This window comes from Prionailurus bengalensis, chromosome B4 (assembly GCF_016509475.1).
Source record: "Prionailurus bengalensis isolate Pbe53 chromosome B4, Fcat_Pben_1.1_paternal_pri, whole genome shotgun sequence".
NCBI lineage: Eukaryota > Metazoa > Chordata > Mammalia > Carnivora > Felidae > Prionailurus > Prionailurus bengalensis.
In genome coordinates this window covers 103,944,683-103,961,731 of record NC_057358.1, presented here as the reverse complement: position 1 = coordinate 103,961,731, position 17,049 = coordinate 103,944,683, and the positions used below count along the sequence as shown (strand labels likewise).

The following is a 17,049-nucleotide window of genomic DNA, read 5'->3' as shown; positions in this document are numbered from 1 at the left end:
GCCGAAGTCAGACGCTTAACCGACTGAGCCTCCCAGGAGACGCTGGACTCATTCTTATAATTGGTACACATTTCTGTATACAGCAAGCTATTTTTAATTAGAACTCCAGGACAAAAGCAAGTCTGAACAGTTTCAATTAAGTATTGAAAAGGATAGTGGAAAAAGATCTGCCCTGGGATTCAGAGTATCTTAGTTTTGGTTCTGGCTTTATCACTATTTCACACTACTTAGAAGTACTCAACCTTTAGATCATGGACAAGTAAGGTTTTGGTTTCCTCATCTTTAAATTTATGGAGTCTAATTTGATTACCACTAGGGTACCTTCCATTTGAATAGTTGATTGCTTCTATTCAGATTTATTACTTTCAGGCACATAGGAAAATTTAAATTAGGCTCACTGTCTATCGAGAGCACTTTTAAATAACTCATTTTCTTTTACTGTCTTATATTTACTGTTTGTTTACCTGGTAGCAGGGTATTCTATAACCGCCTTTTCTTCGAGATTCTTCCTTTTGAACTCAGCTCTCTGAAGCCATCTTAGCATAAATTCTGTGTTGGCCTGTTGTTTTGGGAACTCAAACTGCCCTCTCCCACCACTCATGTTTTGTGCCCCACTTGTTACTTAATAGCACTCTTGTTAAATGAACCAGTCTTTCAGGCAGAACACTTCTTGTTTTAAGGCCAAAAGAAGATCAGCTAGTCCAAAACACTCATTTTATAGATAAAAATGCTGAAGTTGACAGAAATTAAGCATATTTCCAAAAATTAAGTTAGAGTAACAATCTCAGTACTAGAAACCAGGGCTCTTGGCTTTTTAAGCCTTTGTGTTTTTCATAATACCATAATGTGTTTCTAGAGCAAGTGGATCATGATAAAAGGAAGATTTGTACCAAGGTTGTAGGTTTTTGTTTCCTTTATTTCCTCTCATCTCAAGCATCATAAACGTCAAAAAGATGTGAAACAAACAATAAATTTTAAAAGGTGATGGAGGAGGGGCACCTGGGTGGCTCAGTTAGGCGTCCGACTTCGGCTCAGGTCATGATCTCATGGTCCGTGGGTTCGATCCCCACGTCGGGCTCTGTGCTGACAGCTCAGAGCCTGGAGCCTGTTTCGGCTTCTGTGTCTCCCTCTCTCTTCTGCTCCTCCTCTGCTCACGCTCTGTCTCTGTTTCTGTCGAAATTAAATAAACATTAAAAAAATAAAATAAAAAATAAAAGGTGATGGGGGATAAAGGGTATTATTAAAAGACAAAATTTTGAAGAATTCCTGGAAGTAACAAGCACATAGGATCAGATCGATGAGTGAAAATGATAATAATAATCAGTAGTAACATTTATTAGGCATTTACCAGGCACTGTGCTGACCATTTTCATTTATTATGTTATTTATTATGTTATTTAATCCTCAACACACACACACACACACACACACACACACGCACACACACACCTGGATAGGTTCTATTATGATCTTTGTTTTAATGAAAAGGAAACTCAGGTAAGGTTAATACCCCCATCTAATCCCCTATGCTCAAATCCCTCAGCTTCCCTGCCTCTGGGTTTTGTCTGTTTCAAATCACTGTGATATTCTGCCAGAACAGAGAAGACTAAAACTCAAAGCATCAACCTGAGAAAGTAGTGCATGGGTATGGGCAGATCCTCCCAGTGAAGGCTACAGAAAAACCATAAACTCAAATACAAAGGGCAGAAGGGATTCCTAGTACAAACATTTGGTAATTGATTAAAGAACTCAGTTGATCAAGTGTATCCCCTCTCTTTTCTTCCTTCTTTAGACTTCAAGAAAGTAGCAGTTGTTCCTAGGTTAAAACCTCTCTAAAGTAGGACATTTGAATTTTGGAGTAGGAGCTGAGATGAGAAAAGAGGCATAGCAGTATCCCCAGATGCTTTCCAAAGGCCAGGGGTGGACTGAGCCACCATACACAGTGACAGACCATCTCTTTATTACCCCTTGCTGAAGTGGCCATTCTTGAGTCACTTGCATACCTACTCCTGGAAATAAGCTGTTATTATTAGAAACTGTATCCACTGACAGATAGAAATGCATATTTGATAATGGAAGGATATAGTTTAATCTAAGTCTTTAAGTATACATATTAAGCAGAGCAAAAAAATCACTGACTCTTTGAGAATTACCTTCTTCTTTATGAAGAAGGTATATGTATATCTTTATATATAAAATTATCTCAGAGGAAATAGAATTCATAGAGCAAACAGATTGCATTCTTTAAATATCAGAGAAAATCAAGAAAATAATAGGCTGATGTGAAAAAGAGACAATCATAAAGAAAAACTTTGAAAATAAGAGACGAAAGATGTAAGGAACCTATCAGAGTTGAAGAATACAATAACAAAATGAAAAATACACTAAAAAGAGAAATACTAGGAATAATTAGCACAAAAATATGGCAAAACAATATTAAAATACCAGTCAAAATTGAACTTAAGCCAAAATTAAATGTGAGAAAGGATAATACTTAATTTAGAGAAAAATTACAAAGAATTTATTAGCCTCCTAAACTTTCATGTATCTGGCATCAGAGTTTTGAAATATATGTGAATGAGGCAAAAACTGATAGTGAGAAAAATTAGCAATTCACACAACTTTCTCAGAGATTAATAGCTCCAATAGACAAAAAAGTAAGACTATTTGAGATTTCAGTAAATTACATAACAAGCTTGAGTACACATATAGGTTTGTATATATATTTATCTATTGTTTTCAGACATCTGTGGGATATTTATCATGTAGGACTCCAAAAATATTATTAAAATAAAAAACGAGAAATCACACAGGTAATATTCTCTGATGAATATGTAACAAAATCACAAAATAAAGAATAAAAGTGTAGTCCTCTTAAAACCATTCCCTTGGAAACATTTTTTTTTGATCTAAGTAACATTTGCTTTAAATAAGAAATCAAAATTGAATGGTAGACAAGAATGAAATGATCCACTCTGCCAAAAGAAACAAGATACAGCTATAATTGGGATTCTGAGGAAACATGCAGGGTCATTAACACACCCATAAGCTAAGCAAACTACAAGGAAGAAAGTAATAAGAATAAAAGCATATGGTACTAGTAAGTCATAATGACACAAAATATATTTCATAAAAACAAATACTGGATTGTTGAAAAGACCAATAACATAAGTGAAATGTTTTCATGTTTGTCAATAAAGAGAGCACTGGTACAACTTATAAAAAGAGAAAATCCAGATGAAATACACATTCTAAGACCATAGAAAGTATTAAAACTGACAGGTGATAGAAAACTGAAATAGCTTAATAACAGAAGAAATTGAAAAGAAAAGCTAAAACCTATCCTTAAGAAAGGCCCCAGTTCCAAATGAATTTACAGAAATCTACCCTTCAAAGAATAGGGACTTCTAAAATGTTTTAACTAAAACTAATGGAAAATAGTATCTTGTAAGTCAGTAAATAAAATATTAGCCAGTATTTGATTAATCTAATATAACAAATGATCTGATGTCAGAGTAAATGATTATCATAAAACTAACATTTTATAGAATGGAATCACTGTATACCCATGATTGCAAGTCTTGATAAAATAATGAATTTTAGGAGTCAGAAAATTACATACAATAATTATTTTGAGGGGCACTTGGGTGGCTCAGTCGGTTAAGCGTCCGACTTTGGCTCAGGTCATGATCTCACGGTTCGTGGGCTCAAGACCTGAGTTGGGCTCTGTGCTGACAGCTCAGAGCCTGGAGCCTGCTTCAGATTCTGTGTTTCCCTCTCTCTCTGCCCCTCCCCTGCTCACGCTCTGTCTCTCCCTCTCAAAAATAAATAAACATTAAAAAAATTTAAAAAATATATTATTTTGATTTTAACCTAAAGGTATTTATTTAGTTAAATTATTTTGCATCATCTTTGAAAATCTTCATTTTAATTTTAGGAAAAAACGTAGAAAATCTTAAAAGATTTTTTAAACAAAGAAAAAATGTCTAAATCACAGGATTGAGATTCATACACCTCATAAATTCAGAAGATGTGATTTTGTTTTATAACTAGGAGAAAATGTACTCAGGTTTGTTTTTGATAATCTTTAATTTTATCCAATATTCCATATAACTATACTTATAACCAAGCAACACTTCATTAGTTACTTGTTAGTTTGATATGAAAATGCAGTAAGTTACTAAACAAGTATTTTTCCTCCTTCTCTATCCCAAGCTTTAGTTTATAAAAGAAACATCAATAGAAAGCAGCCCCAGGGAATCTAACATAATGAGGAGAAACTCATTATTTTGTTTTTTACTTGGAAGTTTAAATCATCTTAATAGTAATCATGTTCTTAACAAAATGCATAAACTATTCACTATAACCATTTCTGCAAACTCCAAGCTTCACCTTGTCCTATGAACATCTTTTAAAGATATAGATGTAGATAGTATCACGCTAACCTCACCATGCAATTCCCAAAGTAACTAAGAAATTGGATGACAGTATGATATAGCAGCGATAAGGTAAAAGGGGAAACATATTGTTAAGTAGCTTGATAGCAGAATAATACATCAAAGTGTGTCAGTTTGGATAAAAACATTCATTCATTTTCTAGTAGAGGAGACACTCGAGGACATGAAAAGTTAAATTTGTAAGGTTTCTTTATAACAAGCTCTCTGAAAACTTACCCAGCTTGATTGGGTGTCTCTCCAGCAATTTCTTGATAAAGTCTTTCTCTTCCAATTTCCTGAGCACTATGAAAAAGGGAATTGGGATTTACTAATGATAATTATGAAAAAAGCCTCCCAGTTTTACAATATGCACGGGTAGAATCACTACCAATATAAAAGCTTGGTTGCTTTCTTATGTGCTAAGCTAGGGAAATATTACAGAGCCGAAGGGTCCACATAATTTTGTGTCTAGTATTTTAAGATGCTGAATAATAAGTATTTAACTTGGAGAAATCATTAGATCAGGAGTTGTGGAAGAAAAGGTAAAATACACACACTTCAATTTTAAGGTAAACTTAAAGCTCTGTGAAAGATATTCTGTTCTTTCATCCAGCTGCATCTAAGGTCAGTTGAGGTCATAAATGAAGCATAAATAAATAATAGTGTGGCTGGACAGGCTGGGTAGCTGGGGGTGCACTATTGCGGTATCATATTGCTAATCTGTATGTGGTAGTTTTATTGTATTCCTACAGTCATATATCCAGTATACTTAACTGGCCAGTGGATAAGTGTTCATTATATTCATTTTCTAAGAAACTTCAGAAACAACTTGTCTACACACAAAATGTTGTAGTTTGGACAATGTATTTTAAAATATCTCCCCAGAGAGCTTAAAATAAGACTTCCTTAAAATTTTTCACAAGTGCTAAAATGAACTTTAATATATTTTTGAGTCATACCCACTGGTTCTTACTCCTCCCACTTGTGGAAGGAAGATTAAATTTGATCATTGTAGAAAGATGGAGTCCAGTCCCTTAAATCCTCATTTTCTCAGAATTCACATTTTGTAAGAAGTCTAAATCTTGTCAGTAGGGCCTGACACAGGTATCACTGTTAACTAGTGAATACAAATACTTATATTTATGTCACAAGAAAACCTAATTCCATACAATCACTTCCACTCAACAAACAATCTTTAAGTGCCTACAACTGTCATGATGCTGTATTGGATACAATGGCATATACAAAAATTAGTAGGACATGGATGTCCTAGTATTTAGTATAGGAGAGGACAGTAGGTTGTTCAACGTCTTTCAAACATGCAAAGACAGATTACATTTTGTTCAGGTCTAATCCCTGACAGATTCCCAAAACAATCAAATCAGGTGTTCATTTGCATGGATGCCATGAAGGTTGGAAACAAGAAAAAATGAAATGAGCTAATTTCAAGGAGCAAGGGTATAGTTGGTTGTCATGATGTACAGACATAGATGCGAGATTAAATAGAAAAGTGAGGTGAAACTATAGAAGAAAAGGGAAGACATCTAATATAATAGAAAAGAAAGCTCAAACAAAAGGAAGTGAATTTTGATTTCCTGAGGTCTCAGGTAATGCAGGCAAATCAAGATTCAATTTTAGCTGCTTGGGAAAATTAGAATGAATTTAAAAAGGTGGTGAGGGAGAAGGAAGAAGAAGAAAAGAAAAAGGACAAAATGCTGAATATAGTTCCTAGAAAAACTGGGAAGCATTACTCATTCTGACCACATAATGGATTGTTTAACAAAGAAAACTGTATCTTAAGCTTTGTATACCTAAAGATTTGTTTATTGGGTAAGTAATCACTTTCAAATGAAATAGGTACCTTCCATTTCAGAGACTCTCTTAGCAACTACAGCTTTTCGTTTTGGAGCCTAAATTATTCCTTTGGTTGTGGTAGGTTTGGCAAACACTTTAAGCAGAGTCTGGGCCAGGATTTTGTCATTATATAAATTCATGATTTAACAATTCTAGTATTGTCAAACGTTTTTTGTTATATACTCCAATGCCAGCCCAAATCCCATGAAGAGAAGTCATTCAGTTTTTGATAAATAACACAGAGTAGAATATCTTTAACACCATAGGGGGTGAAGTTTTTAATTTGAGCACATTTACATTGGGCTGATTATCTTTCGGGTTTACCAGTTAGTCTGCATTTAAGAAACATGGCGAGTTTTTGGTGGATGAAAGCAGAAATGATTGGTAGATGAGAAGGACACACTGATGATCATGTCTTATTAGTAACCGGTAGTGTGAGAGTGTTTTCTTTCACAACACAGCCATGGAAGTGCAAAGCATTATTGACCATTTATTTCATTTCATTTTCTTGGCACATATGCTCTGTTGTACAGCTTTAGATTTTTAAACTGACCATTTATCTGTGTAGTGGGAGCTGATTATGAAGTAGTGAAGAATTTTATTGGTGGTTTGAAACTGCTTATGGTAGGAATATTTACACAACAGAAATCAGCAAATGGTACCAGTCAGGGCTTCTGTTTTGTTCTGTTTTGTCAATTTATTTTGGAGAGCTGGTTACTGATTATTTACCAGGACACCACTCTTGCTGTTTTGCTCTGTGCCTCACTCACCATGTTCCAGTGACACTGGTTTTGCCTATTTTTCCAACATGGAGACTTGCTCCCCTCAGTTTAAAGTCTTTGCCCTTTCTATCCTCTTTGTCTGGATGTTCCTCCTTTGGATTTCCATAAGGTTGTCTCTTAACATTCAGGTTTCACTCTAAATGTCACCTTTCCAGAGAGGCTTTCCAAGACTATCCTCATCAAGGGACCACCACATGTGACTCAATGTTATCAACCTTAGCTCTGCAACCTGGAATAGTGTCTTCAAAGTGTGCTCCGTGGGGCGCTGGGGTGGCTCAGTCAGTTAAGCGTCTGACTCTTGGTTTCAGCTCAGGCCGTGATCTCACCATTCATGAGTTCGAGCCTCGTATCGGGCTCTGTACTGACTCTGTGGAGCCTGCTTGGGATTCTCTCTCTCCCTCTCTCTCTCTCTGCCCCTCCCCTTCTTGTGTCCTTTCTCTCAAAATAAGTAAACAAACTTAAATAAAATGTTACATGTTCTTGTATCAGTTCGTTTGTATCTGATTGCAAGTCACAGAAAATTAGGTGGGAAAGCATGTGTTTGTCTCAGAGGCAAGAATCAAGAATCATGGGGTTACACAGTTCAAGGCTAGTACAACAGCTCAGTGATGGCATCAAGGGCTAGGCCCCTTTCTTCTTCCTGCTCCACCTTCCTTAGCATGGGAGGGTTTTCTGTATGATCGCAAAGTGGGAAAAGAGGAAAGGTGCAAAGACCAAATTGCTGAAGGCATATGTCAGCAGTTTGTCCACTTAAAAAGACTTCCTGGAAACCATACCCAGTGCCTTTACACTTAAAACAATTGGCCAGATGACAAGAGTCTGGAAAGAAAAGTATTTTTGCTTTCCAGCTTTTATAGTAGAAGGCAAGGGACATGCGGGTTTTAGATGGTTTTGGAGTAGATAATGTGCATTGTTTGCCACAGAACCCAGTGCATGTTTATGGAATTAGTGGACAATATGCTTTAAATGACCCAGATCCATCTTCACCCAGGTTCCAGATTCAGATGAGTCATAGGTCAAATTCTTCAGTCTAAATGTCAGTCAAGTTGATAAAAATTCACCGCAAAGGAAAAAAGAAAATGATAATTGGATTATTCCAGATCACGAGAAGCACATGCCATTTAAGTCTCAGTATTTTCTTGGTTTGGGTTGTAATGTCCAACCTATCTTAAAGGAAATCTTTTCAAGATATGTTATCTTGCTACCATGAGGCAGTTGATGATTGATCACTTTTCAATGGTCAAAATATGTTATCAACAAGAACATATTAATTATAACATAATATATTGAAGGGTTACCTCCTGAGACTTTGGGTAGTGTTATTTGCCCCAGCGTATAATGACCCATGATGCTATGTAAAAAAAAAAAAAAAAATTAAACAAATTTTAATGTTTATTTATTTTTGAAAGAAAGAGAGGGCAAGTAGGGGAGGGGGCAGAGAGGCAGACACACACAAAATCTGAAGCAGGCTCCAGGCTCTAAGCTGTTGGCACAGAGCCCGACGTAGGACTCAAACTCACAAACCGCGAGATCATGACCTGAGCCGAAGTCAGACGCCACAGAGCCACCCAGGCGCCCCTAAAAATTTTTTTTTGGCCATACCTTTATTTTATTGTTACTCCCTTTTCTGTGGCAGCATAGAGAAATAAATAAGAGCATGGACACTGCAGTCAAACATGTGGTTTTGGATCCTGGCCCTATCATTTATTCGTTGTATTGCCTTGACCCAGATAATTCATCTTTCCAAGCCTTAGTTTTTCGTTGTTTATCTTTAAGTACACAGAGGAAACAATAGTAATTCTTTTATTTATTTATGAGGATATTACAAAATGATATAAGTAGGGTCAGTAAGCACTGAATAAATGATGACCATTACCTCACCTTGCTCTGGATCACATAGAAAACTGTCAGTAGTAAACTGAAGAGATGCCTCTGTGACCAGCTTCCTGCATCAGCGTCATCTGAGAGGACTAAAAAAGAGCAGATTTCAAGGCTCAACCCTCCATGTTCTTTTTATGTCAATTAAAAGAAATTTATGTTTATTTATTTTTGAGAGAGAGAGAGAGAGAGAGAGACAGAGTGTGAGCAGGGGAGGAACAGAGGGAGAAGGAGACACAGAATCCGAAGCAGGCTCCAGACTCCAAGCTGTCAGCACAGAGCCCAATGCGGGGCTGGAACCCACAAGGGCGAGATCATGACCTGAGGCAAATTCGGACGCTCAACTGACTGAGCCACCCAGGCGCCCCTTTTTTATGTCAATTTTTAATAATAAATGGTCCAGGGTTAAATTTGTTTGTTGATTAAAATTTGAGAACCACTGCATTTCACCCTCAAGTAAGGATTTGTTGATCAGTTTAGCTTAATCTCTGTTAACAACCTTGGAGAAGTGCTGGGAATGATTTTAAGAATACGGATTCTGAGTCACATCTCAGTGTAGCCCAGATTCTAGAGCCATGTCACTGAGATTCAAATCTTAATTCTACAACTTAACTGTTTCCTTGGGGAAGTAATTTTACCTCTATTGGTCACGGTTTCCTTTTTTGTAAAATGAGGATAACAGTACCTATCTCATAGTGCTGTTAGGAAGAGTAAAATGCTGGGTGCGGGATGGGCTAAATGGGTGATGGACATTAAGGAGGGCACCTGTTGGGATGAGCACTGTGTGTTGTATGTAAGTGATGAAACCCTGGGTTCTACTCCTGAAACCAATACTACACTGTATGATAACTAACTTGAACATAAATAATTTTTTTTAAAAAAGAGGAGGAAAATGGTTAAATAAGTGTGGTACTAAATATTATGTATAACTGATACTAATATTATAAGTAGCATTTTTATTTAAAATCCCCAGGGTGTAGGGGGATGGGCTAAATGGGTAAGGGGCATTAAGGAATCTACTCTTGAAATCATTGCTGCGGTATATGCTAACTAACTTGGATATAAATTAAAAAAATAAAATCCCCAGGGTATATCTTAAGATTCCATATCAGTGATTCTCACTATAACTATACATTGTAATCACTGAGGAGCTCTGCAAATCCTGATGTCTAGGCCATACCCCAGAGCAATGAAAGCAGAAATATATGTAGGTAGGATCTAGGTATGTGTTGTTGTGTTTTTCTTTTCTTTTTTTTTTTTCCCCCAACGTTCCCAGGTAACTACAGTGGGTAGCCAAGACTGGGAACCACTGCTTGTCATTTAAAACTCTTCGGGTGATTCTGATGATCAGTGAATACTATCTGAAAGGGGTCTACTGGTAAATGGACTAAGGATTAATCTTTATTGAGGGAGGAAAGATTAAGAGCTCAGCCTCTGACCAGGAAAGCCTGCAGAGCACAGAGCTATTATAAAAGTACTGAATGTTGAAGGAAAAGCTGCTAAAAGAAAAGCTGTGAATGGAATAAAAATAAAAGGCACAGGGTTTAGAATCACTTAGATTCGGACTCCAGGCCCAGATCTCCTGTTTGTTAATGAGATACTTAAAACTCTGTAGAAGCCTCAATTTTCTCATTGCAAAATGTGGATATTTACTACCACATAAAGGTTGTTGTAAGGAGAAAATGTAAAGCTCTTAGTATACAGTGACCCCTACTTCATAGACATTAAATAAAAGTTTATTGTTATTGTTGCCTTTAGAAGCGAGGACTCTTGGGCGCCTGGGTGCCTCAGTCGGTTAAGCATCCAACTTTGGCTCAGGTCATGATCTTGCTGTTCTCGCGTTCAAGCCCCGCGTCAGGCTCTGTGCTGACAGCTCAGAACCTGGAGCCTGCTTTGGATTCTGTGTCTCCCTCTCTCTGCCTCTCTCCCGCTCATGCTCTGTCTCTCTCTTTTTCTCAAAAATAAATAAACATTAAAAAATATTTAAAAAGTGAGGATTATTGTATAGCTAAAATTAACAACACAGGAAACAACAATGTTGGCAGATGTGGGGAAACAGGAATCCTCTTACACTGTTGGGAATGCAAACTGGTGCAGCCACTCTGGAAAACGGTATGGAGGTTCTTCAAAAAGTTAAAAATAGGGGCGCCTGGGTGGCTCAGTCAGTTAAGCGCCGACTTCAGCTCAGGTCACGATCTCCCTGTCTGTGAGTTGGAGCCCCGCATCAGGCTCTGGGCTGATGGCTCAGAGCCTGGAGCCTGCTTCCGGTTCTGTGTCTCCCTCTCTCTCTCTTCCTCCCCATTCATGCTCTGTCTCTCTCTGTCTCAAAAATAAATAAACGTTAAAAAAAATATTAAAAAAAAAAGTTAAAAATAGAACTACCCTACACCCAGCAATTGCACTACTAGGTATTTCCCCAAAGGATACAAAAATACTAATTTGAAGGGATACACGCACCCCGATGTTTATGGCAGCATTATCAACAATAGCCACATTATGGAAAGAGCCCAAATGTCCATTGACTGATGAATGGATAAAGAAGATGTGTGTGTGTGTGTATGTATGTGTGTGTGTGTGTGTGTGTGTGTGTTACTCAGCCATTAAAAAGAATGAAACCTTGCCATTTGCAATGATCTGGGTGGAGCAAAGGAGTATGAGGCTAAGTGAAATAAGTCAGGGAAAGAGAAATACCATATGATTTCACTCATATGTGGAATTTAAGAAATAAAATAAATGAACATGGTGTGGGGGGCAAACCAAGAAACAGACTCTTAATTATAGAGAACAAAGTGATAGTTACTGTAAGGGAAGTGATAGGGGGATGGGTTAAATGGGTGATGAGGATTAAAGAGGGCACTTATGAGCACTGGGTTTTGTATGTAAATGATGAATCACTAAATTGTACACCTGAAAAAAAAAGATTGTAATAATATTGTTTGGTGACAGATGTTATCTGCACTTATTGTGATAAGCACTGAATAGCATATAGAATTCAAGAATCAGTATGTTTTATGCCCCAAACTAATATCACACTGTATATTAATTATATTTCAATAAAAATTACATTAGTAATAAAAAAAAAAGAAGTGCGGTTTAATGGAATCCAGAGTATGAGAAAGCGTGAGGGGGCAAAGGTAATACCCAGCATTTTCTTAGGTAATGAGTAGGGGGATGAACCTGAGAAATGGTGGGCCAGAGGAGGAGTGGGTTTCTGGAAAATATTCTTGAGATCTTCTTGCTTTCATTGTTTGTCTGGCAGCCTCCCCATCCTTCCCTAATATTCCTCCTAGCCTGAGCTAAACTAGTTAGGCCAAACTTCTATATTAGTAACCAAATTTGGTAGGATAGTTTCATAAAATAAGTGCAAGGAGGTTCTGAATAGGAACATTGTGTGGACTCGTAACTAAACTACGCACACTTTATTGCATTAGTTTTAAAAGCAAGCATTTTGCTGACTCAAAGGCTTCTTTTGCTCCCTTCCAGGTCCTGGCCTTGTAGGTTTCTGGTACTTTTACAGAGCTAAAAGGGATCAGAATTACTTTGAAAATTCCAGTCTCGTATCCAGTTTATCCACTCATCTCCTCTTTGTTTGTAGCACCAGCCAAGTCTGGGCTGGAGGGATCTGATTTCTCCCACGTTTGGTTCTTAGACTTCTTGTGGCTTTTACCAACTGCTTTATATCCCGTGACCTCATACTGCTCGATTCTCTTGGGTGGGTACCGACAAGATGGGTCAGGCTCCAGTGGGCTCCGCTGTCCAGTTCTCTCCCTCTGATCACATAGGCATAGATGGCAGGCAGACCACCAAGTCCATTGCGTTTCCTGTGCACCCAGGAAAGAGTCTAGTCTGCCTTCGTTCAGGTACCCCCAGTGTCTACCATTGGTTCTGCTGTGAACACTTCTCAGTGACACAAGGGAAGCAAAGACAGTACTGTGACCCCAATTAGTGATGTAACACTTCTCCATGGATTTTTTTTTTTCATCTCACAATTACTGTTTACTCAGGACTGGAAAAGGCTTTTGGTGTAATGTGACAGGGCTGGCACAGCCTTTATTTTTTATTTTTTATTTCTGGCCCAGCCTTTAATAGGATGTGCCTGGTTTCCTTGATCGCCTTTTTTGAATGATATATCTTAACCTTGAATGGTCACAGGAATCATCTGGAGCTTAAACAAACAAACAAACAAACAAAAATCCTGATGACTGGATCTCAGGTTTAGAGATTTTGATATAATTAGTGTGGGGTAGCAGACTGGTTTAAAAACTCTGCAAGTGATTCTAGTGACAGCCTTTGCTAAGGAACACTGTTTAGAATGGGGTGGTACTTAACACTAATTACTTTCATCCATGGGCTTTTATCAGTCATTCTGAGACCCTTGGAAAAACCCCATTTAGTGTTATCCAGGGCATTAAAGAATAATGAAAAATCATTTTATTTACTTTCTCAACAAATGGGGTCTGTGAACCGGCAACTTTGGAATCACTTGAAGTGTTTGTTTAAAAGGCAAATTCCTAGGCCTTACTTTCACAACCTTCTGAATTAACCTCTCTAAAGTGGGGGTGGGAGAGGGGTCATAAACATACATTTTAGTAATTTCCCCCAGGCGACTGTTAAGCATATTCATGGTTTAGAGCCATTAATCTGTACCTGAGTTCTTCAACCCCGACTGCACATTAGAATCACATAGGGGCTATAAAGATACCCATGCCAAATAGACCAGTGGTTCTCAACCTTGGCTGCACTTCAGCATCACCTGGAGGCTTTTTGAAAGCCTCATACCCAGGCCTTACTCTGCCAATCACATCAGAATCTCCTGGGTGGGACGTAAGCATCTATGTTTTTTTTTACAACTCCCTAAGTGATACCAATCTACAGCCAAGGTTGAGAACCAATATTCTTAAAAAAATTTTTTTTAATGTTTATTCATTTTTGAAAGACAGAGAGAGACAGAGCACAAGCAGGGGTGGGGCAGAGAGAGACGGGGGCACAGAATCTGCAGCAGGCTCCAGGCTCTGAGCTGTCAGCACAGAGCCTGATGTGGGGCTTGGACCCACAAACCGTGACATCATGACCTGAGCTGAAGTCGGATGCCTAACTGACTGAGCCACCCAGGCGCCCCTGAGAACCAATATTCTGAATATTCTGGTATAATCTGCGGGGTGGGGGGGGAGATGAGTCCCAGGTGCTAATAATTTTTAAATGTACCTCAGATGAATGTAATGTGCAGTCAAAGTTGAGAACTCCTGAATATTCCGCTTGGTGTCATTTTCAGCTTTTCTGAACTTCCCTCAGTGTGGTTACTCAGTGCCCTTTAGCCTACAGATGCAGGCTTGCCTCCTTCCCCACACCAGATCCATGCCAGTCTTGACCAAGGTTCATAGTGATCTGGAGGTTTAGTCTCATGAGAAGTTATGTGTCCACCTAGACATAAACCTCTAACCCTTTGAGTTAGTTTCATTAATTAATCTATTGCTCATTCTGTAAGTGTGTATCAAACACCTAATATTTGTCTCGTACTCTGCATTGAACAATGGATACAATGACAAATAAGATATTGTTCCTGGAATCTCAAGAAGCTTATAGATTTGCAAGGGTAAAGGGGCGTGTATACATGCAACAGAGGTGTAGCGTTGAGTAGTATTTATTACAGTGGCTGAATGAAAAGAGAAATGTAGAATATAGACATAGACATGTCTAAGGAGATGCTACTTAAGCCAAGTCTTCCATACATGATTTAAAACACCTTCTATGATATGATATCTCTCTACTTCATCTCTTGCTACTCTTACTCTGGTTCCAATTTCAGCCTGCCTAATTCTTTTCAGTTCTCTGAATGCCCCACACTCTCTTACAAGACTTCAACCTGCATTTATTTGCCCAGAACACTCTTCCCATTTTCCCCACCTGCACCTCCTACCTAGGATTCTGCTTAGCTGTTACTTCCACGAAGAGATCCTTCCTGACCTCCTGAGCTATGATAAATGTCTTTGTTATGCATTCATCCACTAACCTTAAGCAATTTTTTTATAGGACAAGCCCATTTTATTGCATGTCTGTGACTCCTCCCCCTCCCCCCCCCCCCCCCCCCCCCCCGCCAAACCTATAAATTTCATGCAAGTGACAGCAACCAGCTATCCCCTTCACCACTATGTCCCATGCATACTGCAGTGTCTGGCCTTATTGGATGAATGAATTAACTGCATTCCAGGAATAAGGGATGATATGTGCAAAGCCATATAGGTATGGAAATCTGTGGCATGTCCTAGAATAAAAAATATTTTGGATGGCCAAAGTGTAGAATGGGCAGGAGGAGGTTTCTAGAGATGAGTCTGGAGAGGATGGTTATTAAGGGCCCTGTACGTAACCCTAAATGATCTGAACTTCACCCTGTAGGCAGTGGGAAGTCAGAGGTTTTATGTGGCGAAGCATAATAGTGAGGTTTATCATTTAGGATAATCACTATGGTAGCAAGGTGGAGGATGGAATGAATAAAAAAAGGCTAATTTAAAAAACAGTTGGGAGACGTTCCAGTAATACAGGTGAAAAATAATAAAGGCTTTTCTGAAGTAATCAAGCGAAAGGGCTCCATTCAAAACGTACATTTCAGACAGAATATACAGCTCTTATTGACTAACTGCATGTGGGGGTGAATATGAAAGATGATGTTTAGCTTGGAGGACAGGCTTGGTAGGAATGCTATTCATGGAATTATGGAATAAGGAAAGAGAAGAACTAGTTTCAGGAAAAAAATTAATGAGCTCAGTTTGTAACAGTTGAGAGTTCCACATACCTGTAGACATCCATGTAGTCTTTTGTGTAGTTAAAAATGCATATGTTCTTAGCTTGGTAACTTATTGATTGTGGATACGGTTGGTATTGTCTAATTGACTACATTGACTTCCAGTTTATGCACAAAAAGACAAACTTTTCAGACTGGCAGTGTTGTGTTGATTTCATGATTTTTGCTTCATTGGGCCACAATTAACAATCAGTTGGCAATACTTCAAGGGAGAGTCTCCATTAAAGTCACTCACTAGTTATTTTCTTTGATAGAGACATATATGTATGCCAATCCCACCCAAATTCTGAGGAGGTAATGATTTTATTATAGGTAGCAATGCTGTTATATTTTTTTTCATTTGATTGTGAGTTCAGAAAGGAAGTATGTCTTAACTCTTCCAGTTAAACTTAGTGCCAAGTCTAATGGGAAGAGAAATTAGTGGATGGATGGATGGATGGATGGATGGATGGATGGATGAATTTATAATCTGGCAGGGATATGGGATGCTTTCTGGAGCTAATCACTTAGAAACTGAAAACCTTCCATCTTAAACATAAATGCCTAAGTGACTGCACTGAGTTATTAACTACAACAGATAGAAGAGGTCACCGTAAGCTATTTTTAAAATGTCCTTTCATCGTATCATTTTCTCTAGGCACTACAAAACCATCCTGGGAATTTTAAAGCTATGGGTATAAAAGACAATGTTTCTTGATACATTAACCTTTGATATTGTCCAGCAAAAGATGAGCCTTTAACTTATTATTGAATTTTTTTTGCTTGGTACTGTTCTTAGAAGCTGGTAGGTGGGTACACAATCAGATTATTTTAGGAAAATAACCTTATGGACCATATGAAGAGGCTGGAGAAGAAATGACTCTATTTGGATAGAGGGGAGATGATGATAAGGGCTTGGAATAATAATAGCCATATGGAGAAAGCCCATTCATTCATAAATTTATTCATTCCTTCCTTCATTCATTCATCAAATATTTATTCACTGTATTATACTATGGGGATGCCAAGGTGACCCAACTTAGATAGAGTTTGGGTAAGAGTTTAAACTGTAAGAGTTTATAGATAAACATTTGTTATATTAATAAATGTAAAATTGCAGATGTGATAAATGTGGTATGGGAAAGGAAAAGTCACACTGAAAACAACATCTCAGAGGCAAAATTGACAGGCTTTCTTTGGTTATTGGGGTATCAATGAAAGACACGCTACCTCTTCTTTCCCGAAATAATATTCAAACTGATTTGCGTGACAGAGAACATATATGAAATGCCATTAAAGAAGGTGTATTCAGTGACTGTGT

At 37.9% G+C, this 17,049-nt stretch overlaps 1 protein-coding gene across 1 annotated transcript in view; it reads left to right on the top strand.

Moving 5' to 3' along the window:
• Window positions 1–17,049, top strand: part of LIN7A (lin-7 homolog A, crumbs cell polarity complex component) — a 128,106-nt gene that overhangs the window by 25,561 nt on the left and 85,496 nt on the right. The window lies entirely within an intron of this gene.